This window comes from Carassius auratus, chromosome 24, assembly GCF_003368295.1.
Source record: "Carassius auratus strain Wakin chromosome 24, ASM336829v1, whole genome shotgun sequence".
NCBI lineage: Eukaryota > Metazoa > Chordata > Actinopteri > Cypriniformes > Cyprinidae > Carassius > Carassius auratus.
Window position 1 is genome coordinate 7,061,706 of NC_039266.1, and position 15,513 is coordinate 7,077,218.

Genomic DNA, 15,513 nt, shown 5'->3' on the forward strand with positions numbered 1-15,513 from the left:
GTATTGATTTTCTTCAGTTCTGTCTTGGTATGCGAAGGCGATCGATTCAATCCCTGCCTGCGTGATGGAGGAATTTGTGCTTGGAATTAGGCATCACTGTATTTTTTATTTATTTATTATATTTTAATCTCATCAGAGTTGAAAGAAAACCTCTTCTGATAAGATTACAGCACCTCGAATGATGCATTATAGGCACAGAGGAAGTTCCTTCCATTTCGGTTCTGACAGTTCTCTTCAACTTCATCGACTCACTCTCATGATTACAAATATCTGTTAGTGTTTCATCATCATTTTTGTAGCTGTAGTGAATTGGGTTGTGCACATGAAATCTCACATTGTGCACATTGTAGAATCTCATGAAATCAGTCCCACTCTGAGTAACCCAGTCGCTCTGCTGTGTACCAGCTTCATTTTTTTCTGTTGTATTTGGTTTTGTTTATACCCTGCCACAAAGGTTATATTTGAGATCAAAGTGATCATTGTTTCCCTCAGGCGAATGAAAGCCGTGGTCATGATGAATCGCTGCTTGGTTTGTTGGCTGGGCCTGGACATATTTTTGTAATAAATCTTTTAAATGGCAGAGCATGAGATTCCCCCAGTGCTCCACAAGGGGGCCCTTTGGAGACATTTCATCATTAAGGGAATAGTTCAATCAATGATGTCAAAATTACTCAGCCTCGAGGTTTTTAATATTTTATAGTACTAAGATGATTTTTTTTCTTCTTTTTTTTTTTTTTTTTTTTTTGCTATATAAAAAGTTGATTTAAAGAATGAAAATAAACGCAACTTTTTTCAATACAGTTTGTCAAGCTCCTAAAAGGACCAAAAACAGATGCATGACATTCAAAGCTATTGCGTTAGTATGTGAGAGCTGGAGTCTTTGCTGTGTGAAGATCCTTAAAGAAATGTTGTGTTCCACAAAAAAATAAATAAAAAAATAACAGTATTTAGGTTTGGAACAACATAAGCTTCTTCTATTCATTATAAAAGAAGATTAAAAAAAATACTATAAGTCTATATCAGTTAAAGGGATATTTCACCCAAAATGAAAAGGCCAACCAAGATGTAGATGAGTTTGTTTCTTCATCAGGTTTGGAGAAATGTAGCATTCTATCACTTGCTCAGCAGTGGATGCTCTGCAGTGAATGGGTGCCGTCAGAATCAGAGTCCAAACAGCTGATAAAAATTAAATATCCACAAGTAATCATTAAGGGATTTTATATTCATACTGTTCACACTTCCTTATCCATAATATTGCTTTCTTCACTGAAAACGCACCTCGTCTGAATCAGGAGAGAGATATGGACAGATTGAGCAACATTTACACGTCTGAACAGTCCAGAACAGATCTAAACTAATATAAGGGGGGATTTTGATGTGATGGTATGAAGTTAAAAACGTCTTAATGAGGGATTTTTTTTCACTTCTCACGACATTAACTGCTGGACTGGAGTGGTGTGGATTATTGTGATGTTTTTATCAGCTTTTCTGATGGCACCCATTCACTGCAGAGAATCTATTGATGAGACACTGATGCTACATTTCTCCAAAACTGTTCCCATGAAGAAACAAAGTCATCTACATCTTGGATGACCTGAGCAAATGAAAATTTTTGGGTAAATTATTCCTTTAATAACATTGCATTCACAATTTCATACTTTATCAGTAATTACACTTATTACAATGTCCTTTATTAATCCGTCATATAATGTGATATTTAGCTATTTACAATGAACATTTATACATTGCTAGACATTCACTTTCTTTCTTCCTCTAAGCAATGCTATCATCAGATGTTCAGCAGGTTCTTCATGAATGTCTGAATCAGAGCACAGATTGGCTCTCGGTGTGCTGATGGACAGTGTGTGAGCTCGAGGATGCTGGATGTGTTCATCTCAACGCTGGGATTATGGACAGGAGAGCAGGAGAAGGCAGGACACGTACAGTAAGGTCCATCTGTTAGGACAGGAAACAGATTGCATCCTGCAGCATGTTGTGCACCATCTAATGGCTCTATCAGCCATGCGTGAGGGACTTTGAATACGCTCATATCAGTGTAACTCATTTAGGTGCGTTTAGAGATAAGCTGAGAGCAGATTCAGAAGAGGACGCATTATACACACACTGCATCCTGCCATCATATAATGAAGCATGCATTTGGTCAAAAAGTTTTTTATAATCATTATTTAATACAAAGCTTTTGATTACAAATTAATTACTGGCATCAAAAAGTCAAAAAGGGAAAAGTTCAAGTGAATGTTAGAGTGTCTTAGTGGGCAAAATAAATAAATAAATAATTAAAATAAATTCCCAGTAGTTAATTGGGGATTTAAAAAAATACAAAGCATTACACTATATTAATCAGTATGAAGATAATATTAATTAATAAATAACATTTCTAAGTGTGCTAAGATATGTACTCGAGTGATGATCTTCTGCAGTATTCAATGATATGGTTATCTAATAGATAAAATCATCCAAGTCACAACAAAATTCCGATCAAAGGATAATTTGATATTTGATTCAATCTATTTAAAAACGTTATTTGATAGAAAACAGCAAAATCTATTTTAAATATAATATAATATAATATAATATAATATAATATAATATAATATAATATAATATAATATAATATAATATAATATAATATAATATAATATAATATAATATAATATAATATAATATAATATAATATAAAAATCTGTAATTGCAAAAGTGACCCTCTACCGAAACTCCACAGTTTCGGGACGAGCCCAGCGCATACAATTGATGGACGTGTGTTCTGACCAATGGCAAACCATTCAGCTGTAGACGGCCCCGCCTTCTACATCAAGTTAGATAGCGCAGCAGTGCATTGAGAAGAACCGCAGCTCTCACGCTGGATGCACAGAAAACCTTTCCCATGAAATCATCAGCGAATATGTAGCTGGAAATCACGCCTGTGATCTAAACAGTGCTGATCATCGAGTGTGCACTGGATACACGGGGCTCAGGGCTGCACATCAGATCACTGAAGGGTAAGATGACTGATATTTGTGAGAGTTTATGGTCTGATTGTCGCGCATAGAGCTAAAGCAATAAATCCGACGCTTGTTCTGGGTGGAACCAAAGATCTTCATAACGACAGAAATATGAAAAAAAACTAAACAATCTCAGAAATCATGTCTCATAGATAAATCAATGTGATGGTAACGGGATTGTGTAAAGGCTGTGGTCAGGCCTCGCATTGCTGTGATTTCAGCACAAACTCATTCCATCCACAGAGTCAGAAAATGATGAAAAGTGATGGGGATTTATATTAAAAACATGAATCAGACACAAACTGCTGCAATGTTTGTGTTCAACAGGCCTGTATGGCATTTACATTGAAATCTCAATGCAGTGCTGTTAGCTCTATGGGGGTCTTTGTTTGAAAAAAAAGAAGAAAAAATGTTTTATTTGTTATAAACTGCAAACATTGCTGTTTTTATCATTGTCCATGAGATGTTATCATTATTTTTGATTATGATCATCTGTTTAGATGGGAAATCTGTGTTGATATCTAGTTATTATGCAACAGTTATCAAGACAGCACCAAACAGACAGAAATTATTCGTAGATTTTATTACTGAGCACTTAGTTAATGTCTAAATGCTGGTTTGTGGTCTGATTCAGGCCGGAAGTATAATTAAATATAAAAAAGAAAATAGTGCAAAATAAATAATTCAAATTTTTCTATTTCTTAATATTCATAATTGTAGGGAACATGAGAGGATAAAGGCCAACCTCTTGTGAATTGTATGTGTCTTGATTTCCTCTACAAATCAAATATCTCAACTTTATTAAATCATGACGTAAGCTCGGTCTAATAGCTCAAACTTCATTTATACAACAAGAATTAATATCTTAAGTAATTAAGCATCTTTAGTACACATATACAAGAAGACAAAAATATGCAAGTAAAGAAAAACTGTTAACCGTTTATTATAAGGACCAGTTCTAACTATTAACTAGTTGCTTGTTATTAACACATTGGCTGTTATTAGTAGTTATAAAGCACATATTCTTCATGATCATATTCTACATCCCTAATCAAACTTAACTTAACTAGATTACTAACTATTTATAAGCAGTAAATTAGTAGTTTATTGAAGCAAAAGTCATAGTTTAAGGTTTGCATGTCCCACCTCATGCTATCTAAAATTATATATGTTTGGAAATGGACATGATAACATGATTTCATTACAATGTTTCAAGCACAAACATTAAACCAAAACTTTTGTGAGAAAGAATGCAAAAACAAATAATTATAAGTTTATTGATAATTACTAAAGGTCGACCGATATTGGATTTTACCGATACCGATAGCTAGGTTGGACCACACAGGCCGATACCGATTAATTAAGTAGAAGTAAAAATATAGTTTTTAAAATGGGTACTGAAAAAATAAATAACTAAAATAGTGCTTTATAAAAAATAAAAAAACAATACTGAACCATACTAGTAGTAGTAGTAGTAGTAGTAGTAGTAATAATGATAATAATAATAATAACAGTAATAGTAAATGTTGATTTTCCACACTCTAATAGGGCCCTATGAAATCTGTTTAATTTTTTCCTAAATTCCATTTTATTTATTTCCAAATTCTGTTATTTACATTTTCTGGATTCTTTTTTTAGTTAGTTAAATTAAAGTTTATTAATCATAAAGTAAGTCTAATTAAATTAAATCATGAAACTTATTTTCAAATCAATTTAATAAAAGTTTAACACAAATTACATGATTAGGGCTTTATGAAAAATTTTTTTTTTCTCACCAGATTTTGGTAACAATTTTTTTATTGTTACCAATTTCAGTTTTAGCATGTCTAATTATTTGAACGCATAAAACAACGTAATTTATTAATTTGTTTCTTAAAGAAGCCTAATGATTATTCCCCCTCAAAAATTCTGTGTGTATTTACATTTTTATTGTTATCAAATCAAGGAATGAAACATACATTTTATTTGTTTTTTAATTACTCAAAATTAAACAAACTTTTTTGGGGGGCAAACAAGGGGAATTTACTATTATATCGTTATTCCTTAAAATAATTGTTTTATTTTAGCTGTAGAAGTAGACTATGTACATTCTACTGAACAATAGACTTCAAAACCAGACTTGTATTTTGACGGGTTGCCGTGAATACCTTTACAATTCTTTGCATGTAATGATGCTTTTGCTCAAATCAAACGGTCCGATGCTCATGAAGTGACTCTCAGAGCAGTTCTGGAGATGTCCTTCATGTGTTTTCGTCCTCATTTAGTGAGACGGCAGATGCTGAAATCACGCGAGCTTCACGCGCTAAACTGTGAATTCTGTTTTTATGAATGGATTCCTTGACTCCGTCCGTGTTTTCCGCATTGAGGGAAACATAAAACCCTACAATTTTACCAGCACAATGTTTACTTTCGCACTTTAACTGTTTCTATACTTGAACACTTAATGATTATCTAATCAAAATAAAAGAGCAGCGCTGAGTCCAGGAGAACTCACGGGTATCACACACACTCCGGACGCATCGCGTTAAACTCAAACAGTGTTCTAAAAGTGTTTATTTATTCACCAAACAGACACAAGTTTACTTCAAGAATGAACAATAAGGCAAAGATAAGTTTGAAGTTCAGTGTTAAAAAAAACTTAGCAAACATAAATGACACATACAGACTTTATTAGAGCCACAGAAAGACAAATGTATCGATGGAAATGCTCAATTCATTATGTACATTAACAACGATTCGGGGTGAATATAATGTAATTTAATGTTAAACGATGTGAATGGTACTGTGAGGTGCGGCAGGTTTTTCTCAGGTTTATCGCTCTGTTCAGCGTGCAGTGTCACGTGTCTAAACACACAGCACGTGCTGTCAGTGATTTCAGCCACTAGAGGCCGCTCTCGCTCTGTATAATGAAAACAGAGCCTTCTCAGCCGCTCCAGCAACAGACGAAACACGGAAAGCATCAGCATGGATTTTGCAGATAACCAATTCTTCCAGCAATCAATTATCGGTGCCGATTAATCGGTAAAACCGATAAATCAGTCGACCTCTAATAATTGCATACCTACATTTAGTCACTAATGATTGAAAGCACAAAGAGATAATTTATCCCTAAGACTTGAGCCTGGGCTCTTTTTGTTTTAGAAACCACCCTTAACACCCTAGCAACCACATTACGACACTTTAAAACACCCTAGCAACCACATTGCTACACCCACAGGCTTATAACTCTACACATGATTTCCAGGTTTTCTGGGGGGTTTTGACACGGCATGTGTTTTCCAGGCGATCACGTGTGATTTTATTTATTTATTTTTTAATGTATGTATTATTTCTCACACACACACCTGGTCCAGTGTCTCAGCTGCTGTGGTTTTGTGTGTATGTGGTGGCCTGTGTGACATTATCTGGATTACAGGATGAGCAGTCATAACTACTGTTATGTGATTCTCTGCTGTCGTCTTATTAAAGTAACCCAGTGTTCAGCGTCTGGGAGACGGATGAGATACAGTAGCCCTCCTCCTTTTTTCTCTTTTTCCATGACCTCACAGTTGTGTGTATGAATGTTTTGGGGCCCGGGGCCAGTTGCAGCTGGTGAGTTTCTGTAATTATTGTCACACTGGCTTCTCTCTCCACAGCCTCTCATTAAGATAAAAAAGAGAGAGAGAGAACTCAAATGAATGAGCAAGAGACATTTTGTCTGTGGCCCCGGATCCAGCTGAGCTGAGGGGCCCGGGATCAAGGAGAAAGGGTTTGGGAAAATGGTGAAAGCAGCTATTTATATTGATCCATTTCCCCCCATGAGCGTGCTTCTTTCACAGAAGCTGGATGGTGTATCTGCGGTCTCCTTTTCCCCCCTCCGTCCCCAAACGTCCCCTCTTTGAGTCTCAGAGCAGCACCTGCCATTCAGACGGCTGCAGTGACGTGGCATTGATTCGCCGCACGCGTCTGTCTTTCTCTGCTTCTGTCAGCGCAGTCGTCCAGAAGCTCCTGCGGCGTTTGGTTTCTGAGACGGTGCTTGGCCTGTAGTCTGCTTTTACTGGGATCTGTTGTTTTCAATATTGCACGGTTGCTTTTAGAATGAGAATGACTGTGTTATAAATATTTAATATATTTTTTAAAAACATGGAATATATTATTATATTAGAGCTTAATATCAAATATATATATATATATATATATATATATATATATATATATATATATATATATATATATGTATAGACCAACGCTACTTTTGCGTCATCGAAGGTTAACGCCCCTTTTTGGGGGAAAACAAACGGATTCCCCTGATACAGAACTCGCTCTAATTTCTTGATAGCAAAAATGACAGAAACATACACACTCTCTTTGCCGGCCGAGGACCGTGAGAGGTATTTAATGAAGCTACTGGATACGGTGTTTACAGAGGTTTCCCTTTGAAATGGTCGAAAACTTGATTAATAACCCCACACAGTGGCCAAATATGGACATCTAACGTTACCATTATCTCGTGGAATCACCAAGTAGCCTACTTTTGTCATTAACATCCTCACAGTATGATAAACTAGATAAACTAGACGATGAGGCCATGTCAAGAGGAGTCGGTGGTTTACTTGGATCATATTTCACTTGATTTAAGCTATTGACAGTTTTGTTGTAGTTAGAAATACGAAGCTGCTAGTAGCTACGTGATTAACGTTAGCTCTCATTAGGCACGCTAACTTGGCTGTTAACTGATTTTAAGTTTCAAATTTTCGCAGGCTAGGACTAAACAATATAACTATTATACAATATCTGTTTGTAATTGTGTCTGACAGGCCTGTACACATCAGAAACAATGAAAAACAAAAGGTCCCTGGAGCGAGTTCTGTATCAGGAATCCGTTTGTTTTCCCCCAAAAAGGGGCGTTAACCTTCGATGACGCCAAAGTAGCGTTGGTCTATATATATATATATATATTGATCCATTTCCCCCCATGAGCGTGCTTCATTCACAGAAGCTGGATGGTGTATCTGCAGTCTAATATAATATATTAATAATATGGTTTGTATTCATCCTGTCGATTTTCTAAATGTATGTTTTGATCTTGTTGTGACTGATTTCATTTTTCTGATTGAAGATCATTTCATTATTATTTTAGAATTAAATATCATCAATGAAATATTAATACAAACATATATATATATATATATATATATATATATATATATATATATATATATATATATATATATATATATATATATATATATATATATATATATATATTTAAATATATTAATAATATTTCATTAATAATGTTTAATTTGCATGTCTCTTGAATTGACTCTAAGTGGGAGATGGATGTGATGGATATATAGATCTAATTTTGAAGAAGTACTATGCTGAAATTAGTAAGGCCTGTTTTTATTTTTTTACATTTTCTATTTTTTTCATTAAAATTATGAAATCTAAATATAAGTAATCAAAAATTTCTTGAAATCATGAAAATTTATTAAAAGTTTAACAAAAAACAAATTTTTACAACCTTATGAAATACATTTTATTTTCAATTTCATTTGCTGAAATTTCCGCGTCTTCATGGAGAAAGCACGTCATGGTTGCTTAACAACTGCAGACGCCCCAGGAGCGCAACTGCCCGAGCGCTTTGGAAAGAAGGAGGAAGCGCCGCGACTAGCGTTTTACACGATATGTGAGCGCCCCTAACGCGTGTTCGAAACCAGCGCCAACACAGACTTACTTTTTTTTTTTTTTTTATCCTTACTTCAGCCGCTACGGGTGTAATCTTTACAAGAATATCAGAATCATGCAATGAGCAAGTCTGCGTTTACTAGACACTTAATATCACATCAGTTTGTGCTTTTTGGTCTCTGTTTTTGTGATAGAATGCAACTTTCTCCATTCCCAGTAAGCCATTACGCACGTCGATGTATTTTTTGTAGTCGACGTAATCGATGCGTCGTTGCAGCACTAGTCTAATTAAATTTTAATAATCACTATACATGTCTAATCAATTGAATTTGTACGATAAAACTTAATATCTTAATAATTTTCTGTATTCCATGTTATGAGGTAAATTCTACGTACTATGTCTGGATTCTTTGTTTTCAACATTGCAGGAATCATAAGAGCCTAACTGGTTAAATACATCAATTCATAAACCATGTTTAGTGCATTCTGAGCAATGTCTACATTCTTGGCAAACAGCCGCCGTCTTTGGTCTGATTGAACTCCTGTCATCATGGAAGAGCTCATTTTTTGAAGAGAATCTAGTTTGACATGTTTACAGTATTAATATCCTAATAACACTTTAGTGTAATGGTTCAGACATTTAAAGGTAACTCTGTCGTCTCCTGGAGCACTGAGATTTATCACAAAAACATTGCATTGGTCATTATATCTTTAGTTGTATTTCTGGGCATATATCACATAAAAACAATGGTAAGACACTGAGAAGGTGGAAGTATTGTGTATCAGGAAACTGCTGCAATACTTAGATCTGTCCTCATTTACCCGACACGTGTTTCTGTTCTCTGTTTCACAGTCATGCTGTTTGCTTGAGTAAGTCCATATAGTCAAACCTGCTCGAGCAAACACAAGCAGGCCACAAGGGAGGAACTCGAATCTGTGTGACCACTTTATATGGGATTGTTGTTGTCTTTTAATTACATCTAACAAATTGCGACTTTTTTGGTGTATGAAGGTCACATTAGCTTTTAGATATATTTGCTATTTTTAAAATGCATTTTATATAGAGATTTTTCTATTATTTGACCGTTGTCTCAGACCCAAATATTACATTTCTAAGTATGATGAATCCTTCATTTAAAAAAATTAAGAAATAAATGTTGGTCTTGACAGACAATAAGACCAGACTTGTTCCTGGAGGGCCTCCAAGACTGAGTGACCCCTGATTTAAATATTTTATTACACAAATTTCTAAATGACATTTTTGCACACATTATGACCGTCCCTGAGTTGTTGCACAGTTTTCACAATGAACATCAGCTTCACTCTAATGAAATCTACCAAGACAAAAGTGTCAAAAGTGTTGATTAGGGAGCAAGGGAACCGAATCGGGTGATTTTCTGATCGGTGATCGGTCAATCAGTCTCACGTCTTTCCAATTTTGAGCTGATCTGTCTACAAGTGGGTGTGAGAGCCACATGCAAAATAGTCGTTGGTTTGGAAGTTTTTTTACTGTCAGTGAAGAAGACTTGTTTTTTTGTTTTGTTTTTTTTTAAACTGTGCTAAAATAAACCATGGAGGAACCACTTGCCATTAATGCTCAAGTAGCAGTATTGTACTCTTCTGTTTTTTTCATTCATAGGATCTTTTGACTTTTGTAAGACAAGTAAAAAAAGAGAAAAAGATTAACTTAAAAAGTTGTTTTGTTTTATAAAGTAACTCATTGTCAGCGAATTGTTATTTCTACTTCTTTCCGGTCGCAGAGCACTTATTTTTTGAGAGTTTTTTAAGTGAGAGAAGATCCTGTAATTTGGGAAAGTTTCATGCTTAAGTTATTTTATTATGAAAAGAAAAAATAGCTTTGATGGAAAGTACATTTTTGTTTTTATATGCTGTCAATTATAGTTAGTAGCAATCGGAATCGGCGGATAACACTTACAACAAATCTGAGAAATCGGTGCATCTCTAGACTTGATCTTTGAAGAAAATACAGAGGGAAAAATAATGTTTTATGTTGCATTTTCCTAAGATATGATGGTCATAAAATGATCCTTTTTAAAAAAAGAAATTGCCAATTTATTTGAAAGATATCACCACAGAATGTAGCTTTATAAATTAAAAAATTGCAAATGATATTAGATAATTACCGAATTCGTGCATGATAAATCTTGGCGTTTGAAAAGTTTATTTTCTGAAAGTCCAGTGGATTAAAAGTTTTGTGAGCTTCATTTATTGATTATTATTTTTATTGTTCAATAATATCAGTCATAGTATGTCTTCTTAAAGAAGAAATAAAGGAGAACAAAGTGGTAATAGAAAATGCGTTTATGGTTATCATGCAATTTTCAGTTCTGTATTCAGAGACTGTATTGGTAAGCATCTCATAGTTTATTATGGTTTGGTTTATTATGGCATTTCCTCTTGTGTATTTCAATGTGTCATGGCCTTTTAGGGCCTGAAAATCAGTCCGAGGCTCTCGGTTCACCTTGTTAGATGACATGTTCCTGGTCTTACTGAACACTTTTCAAAGACATTTTTCCATAATCTTCCATCATAATGTAGTAACGTCAAGTTGGTTGAATAAATTTAAACCCCTGGGCACCGATTGTGTGTTAGGAGGGATGTAGTCCTTCTCAATCCACTGCAAACTGACACTCCAATCAATTCCTGATGGATAAAAAACGAAGCTCTGTTTGCGATTTTGGGGTTTTTAGCATCCCGTTTTACTTCGAAATACAGCTCATTTACAGTTACCGTTTCTTGAAAGTTTGTGTTTTTGATTTCTATAGGGTTTGTGACTAACACTGATGCACCTGTGTGTCTGAGCGGGAAAAACTGAGAAACTGAAATATTTAAGCATTTGACCTTGATCTGTAAAATAGGCCATGGTGGGAAAACAGGTGTTCAGTGTGTGAAACGACGGTTTTCCATCGCTCTGCAGCAGGGTTTACTACTAATGTGTTTGTTTGCCATTGTGGCAGGTCTCATGGGATTGCTGTCAGTTAGAAATAAATAAGAGTGGAAGATATAGCCACTGTATCCACACAAACCTTTTGAAAGCGTCATATCTGTGTGGTTTAAAAATCTGCAGATATTTTGATTGCAGCAGTGAATTCATCCTCATGATGGAGCACGAGCGTCCATTCTTTATTAAGAGTTTTACTGTTTTTAAAAGAAGTCTGTTCTGCTCTTTGAAAGTACAGCAAAAATGTTAACATTTTGAAATATATTTACTATTTAAAATAACTGTTTTCTATTTGAATATATTTTAAAATGGTATTTATTTCTGTGATTTCAAAACTGCTTTTCAGCATCATTACTCCAGTCACATGATTCTTAAAAAAATCATTCTAATATTCTGCTCAAAAACATTTATTATTAATATTAATGTATTAAATTATTATTATTAACACGTCAATATTATTAGTATTAATATAAATTTTATTAATTTTATTAATAGAAAATTAAAAAGAACAGCATTTATCTGAAATAGAAATCGTTTGTAACATTGTTTTTATCACTTTTGATTAATTTTAAAGCATCCTTGCTAAATAAAAGTATTAGTAGATAAAAGTATATATTTCAGATAAATGCTGATCTTTGTGTCTTTCTATTAATTAAAGAAATTGAAAAAGAATTACTCAACTGTATTAAATATTGATAATAATAATAGTAAATAAGAAGAAAACAAAGATTTTGAGCAGCAAATCAGCTTTTTTAAATTTTGGGTGTGTGATATTGACAAAAAAAATGATTCTGTGTGGTCAGTTCACAGCATTGATAGAAATTAATCTAGTTTAAAATTTTTATGGCAGGAATGCAAGAAATTGGATTTTTGCCGATATCAAATATGCCAATTGCAGATACCGATATATTTCCTTTTGTTTGGAAACAACACCAAGTCTCTCCTGTGTGGAAATTATAAGCATTTTTTACTTTTGTTTAGTTTTTAAAAAACTTATTTGTTAGAATTAAATATACAATAATAATATTTTGCTTTCATTTTATTAGAAGTAGGCTAACAGCGTCCCCTACAGAATAAATACTCTATACCTAACAAGCATTAGGACCCGGGGGAGGCTGCCTCTGCTGCTGATGCACTGCTGTTACTGTTGACTCTATCACACACTGATCGCGTCATACGTTGCATGGATTCTCAGTTTCAATGCAGCGATCCAAAACATTTAATCTAATCACCATTCAGGCAAAACTTTGCTTCAATAATAAGCCACACTGCTGACCTGATCTAATCGCTAGCACACCCTGAGCACATATGAGTAAACGTATTCCTCCAAAACATATCTGCATCATTTTTCATATTGGGCCAATGTGGATATGTATATTTAAAGCCATTATCGGCCCATTCCGATATCGGTCCGATAATATCATGCATCCTTATTTATGGGCATTTTTTACTTTATAAAACATTTTTTCTAAAAGTGTTCATTAGCTTTTTGAGTCAAATTATTACATTTAAGTAGTAAGTTAGAATAAGACATTTGGGCTGTTACCAAGCAAATAAAATCCGTGTTGACAGAAATCATCTTTGCAATGCAGAGGAAACACTGAAGCTGCATCTGAAGTGGCATTTAGATGCATTTACGTACTGTTTAATGCAGGACATGAATGCATTCAACCTGCAGTTGCAAATGCATAAATAATGTTTTGATCTACATAAAAATGTTAAAAAAAGATACTTTAAATGTGAAATTAAAACCACCAGTAGGTTATAAGGGAGTCATTGCGATTGAACCAAATAATTTAAACAGTTTATTCATTCAGGAATGAAATGCAAAACAGCGCTGTAGCTGTGGTTTGGAATTAATTTTTTATTATTGTCGAAATAGAGCAAAAACAGGCGATATGGTGTCTAAAACGCAAGTCCCTTAATTAACTTGTTTATTGAAAATCAATATCATGTTTGAAATCATGCAAATATTTAGAGTAAAAACTGGCACTCTTCATGTGATATTGATTAATTATTTGAAATTATGTCATTATACACATTTTCTGCCCACAAATCTAGAATTTTGTGGGGTTTTTTTTTATTCTAAATGCATTTGAACAGACTGAATCATGCAGTGAAAGAACACAGTTTAAATGTGAGATAGAAGTGAGATAGACAGCTGATATGTTCTAATATGGTTGGAATTATAAAAAAAAAAACATAAAAAATGTTGAGTCTGTGCCCATTATACAATGATTTTCGGTTAAATCTGTCAACTCCAGCTGCCCAATTTCTGCCGACTCTTAAAACTTTAAGTACTTCTGCCTTTTGCTGTTAAGTCTGCAAGTGTGATGTTCCCTAATGTTTTAAATTTTAAAAGTTTTTTTTTTTTTAAGTTGTTGTTAATTGTTGCTGGTTGTTAGAGCCCCTTCTTACCTAAAGGCCTGTTCTTGGCTAAGCTACAAAGTGGATCAGTCTTTGTCAATAAGAAAAAATCTGTCTCTGCATGCAAGAAGACAGGGATGTTTCAAGTGCACTAAATAGGTTCTGTGGTTAAACAGCTATAGGGTTCATTCATTTTACTGGGCCTTGTGAGGAAACGGGTGGTTACATTATGATCATGCTGTTACCACATGGTGTAATACATTTGGTCTAATTCCTCTGTGGTGCCAAAGGGCTTTAAAAAGGACTCCGTTTTGAGATGTAAAAACGGCCAAGACTTTATTTTAACTTGTCATTTTTGAGTGCTTTTATTGGCGATTGACTCTTGAATATAACTTTAGTTATGGATACATTTGTATGTTTTATGAAGAAACGTGGTTCTTCTCAATGCAGAACTGAAGTACTTTAAGTGGAATTTAGGATTTTTATTGCAAAATCATCAGTGTGAATGCCTACAAAAGTAATAGCACATCTGGCCTCGACAAGCTGCGAGGTATCATCCATGTCTGGCGCGGGACGAGTTACACGCTAACGTTTAATACTTAAGGTTTGGGGTTTGTTGAAATATGAATTGCAATAACCATTCAAAGACACTGGAAGTCTGTTAACACGATCATGAGAACTAACTCATGAGAGGTTTTATTATGGAAAATGTCAAAGGAAGCCCTGAGGGAGTTTTCAGCCAAAAGATATTGAGGTCCTTTTGTGAACAATTTCCTTGGATGACTTTTGCTCTAGTCCTTCTCAAGCGGTCATCCCCTAACGGAGCCCTATATAAGGCCTAATAAACTGAGTTTGTGTCTTCCAGGGGCTTGTATGGCCATCCTGTTTCACACACTTACGTAAGCGACACTTATTCCCCATACTTTACCTAAATCAACAGGCCTGGATTTCTCCTCTAAACCTCCCGTTAACAGTAGCACCACATAAATGACTCTTGAATGATCATGTTTTCTGTGTTCAGCTGCCCTGATGTTATATGGCCTTCCTCATCGACAGAGGGCAAACAAACACACACAGATTGATTAATTGTTTTTAATCTTAATCTTTTCTAAAGCTGTGCAAGTTTGGGAATATGATATGTGCCTAAGAATAATGGGGTTTCAGTGGCTCTTGAATTATTGGGATAGTTCACCCCAAAATTTAAATGGTCATTTATTTACTCAATCTCATGTTGTTACAAACTGATTTTTATTTTCTGTGGAGCACAAAAGGAGCTATTTAGAAATTTGCTGATGCTGCTCTTTTCCATAACATGCAATCATGCAGCAACTTGCAGATGTCAAGTTATAAATAGTTAAACGGCTTCTAAAAAAATTATGCAACTCATACATTATCCACCTCATTCGAAGTGGAAGTAAGCTATTTCAGCTAGGGCTGCGATAAACAGTTAATCACTTTTTTTTTCTCAAAAATACAGTATTTTTCAGACTA

General features: G+C 34.4%; 1 protein-coding gene across 2 annotated transcripts in view; it reads left to right on the forward strand.

The window, feature by feature from the left end:
* Positions 1-2,846: 2,846 nt before the first annotated feature.
* Positions 2,847-15,513, forward strand: part of nck1b (NCK adaptor protein 1b) — a 38,427-nt gene continuing 25,760 nt past the window's right edge. For both annotated transcript variants that reach the window (XM_026200851.1, XM_026200849.1), the window contains exon 1: positions 2,847-3,020. The gene's annotated coding sequence lies outside the window, so the exon portion shown is untranslated. The remainder of the gene's footprint in view (positions 3,021-15,513) is intronic.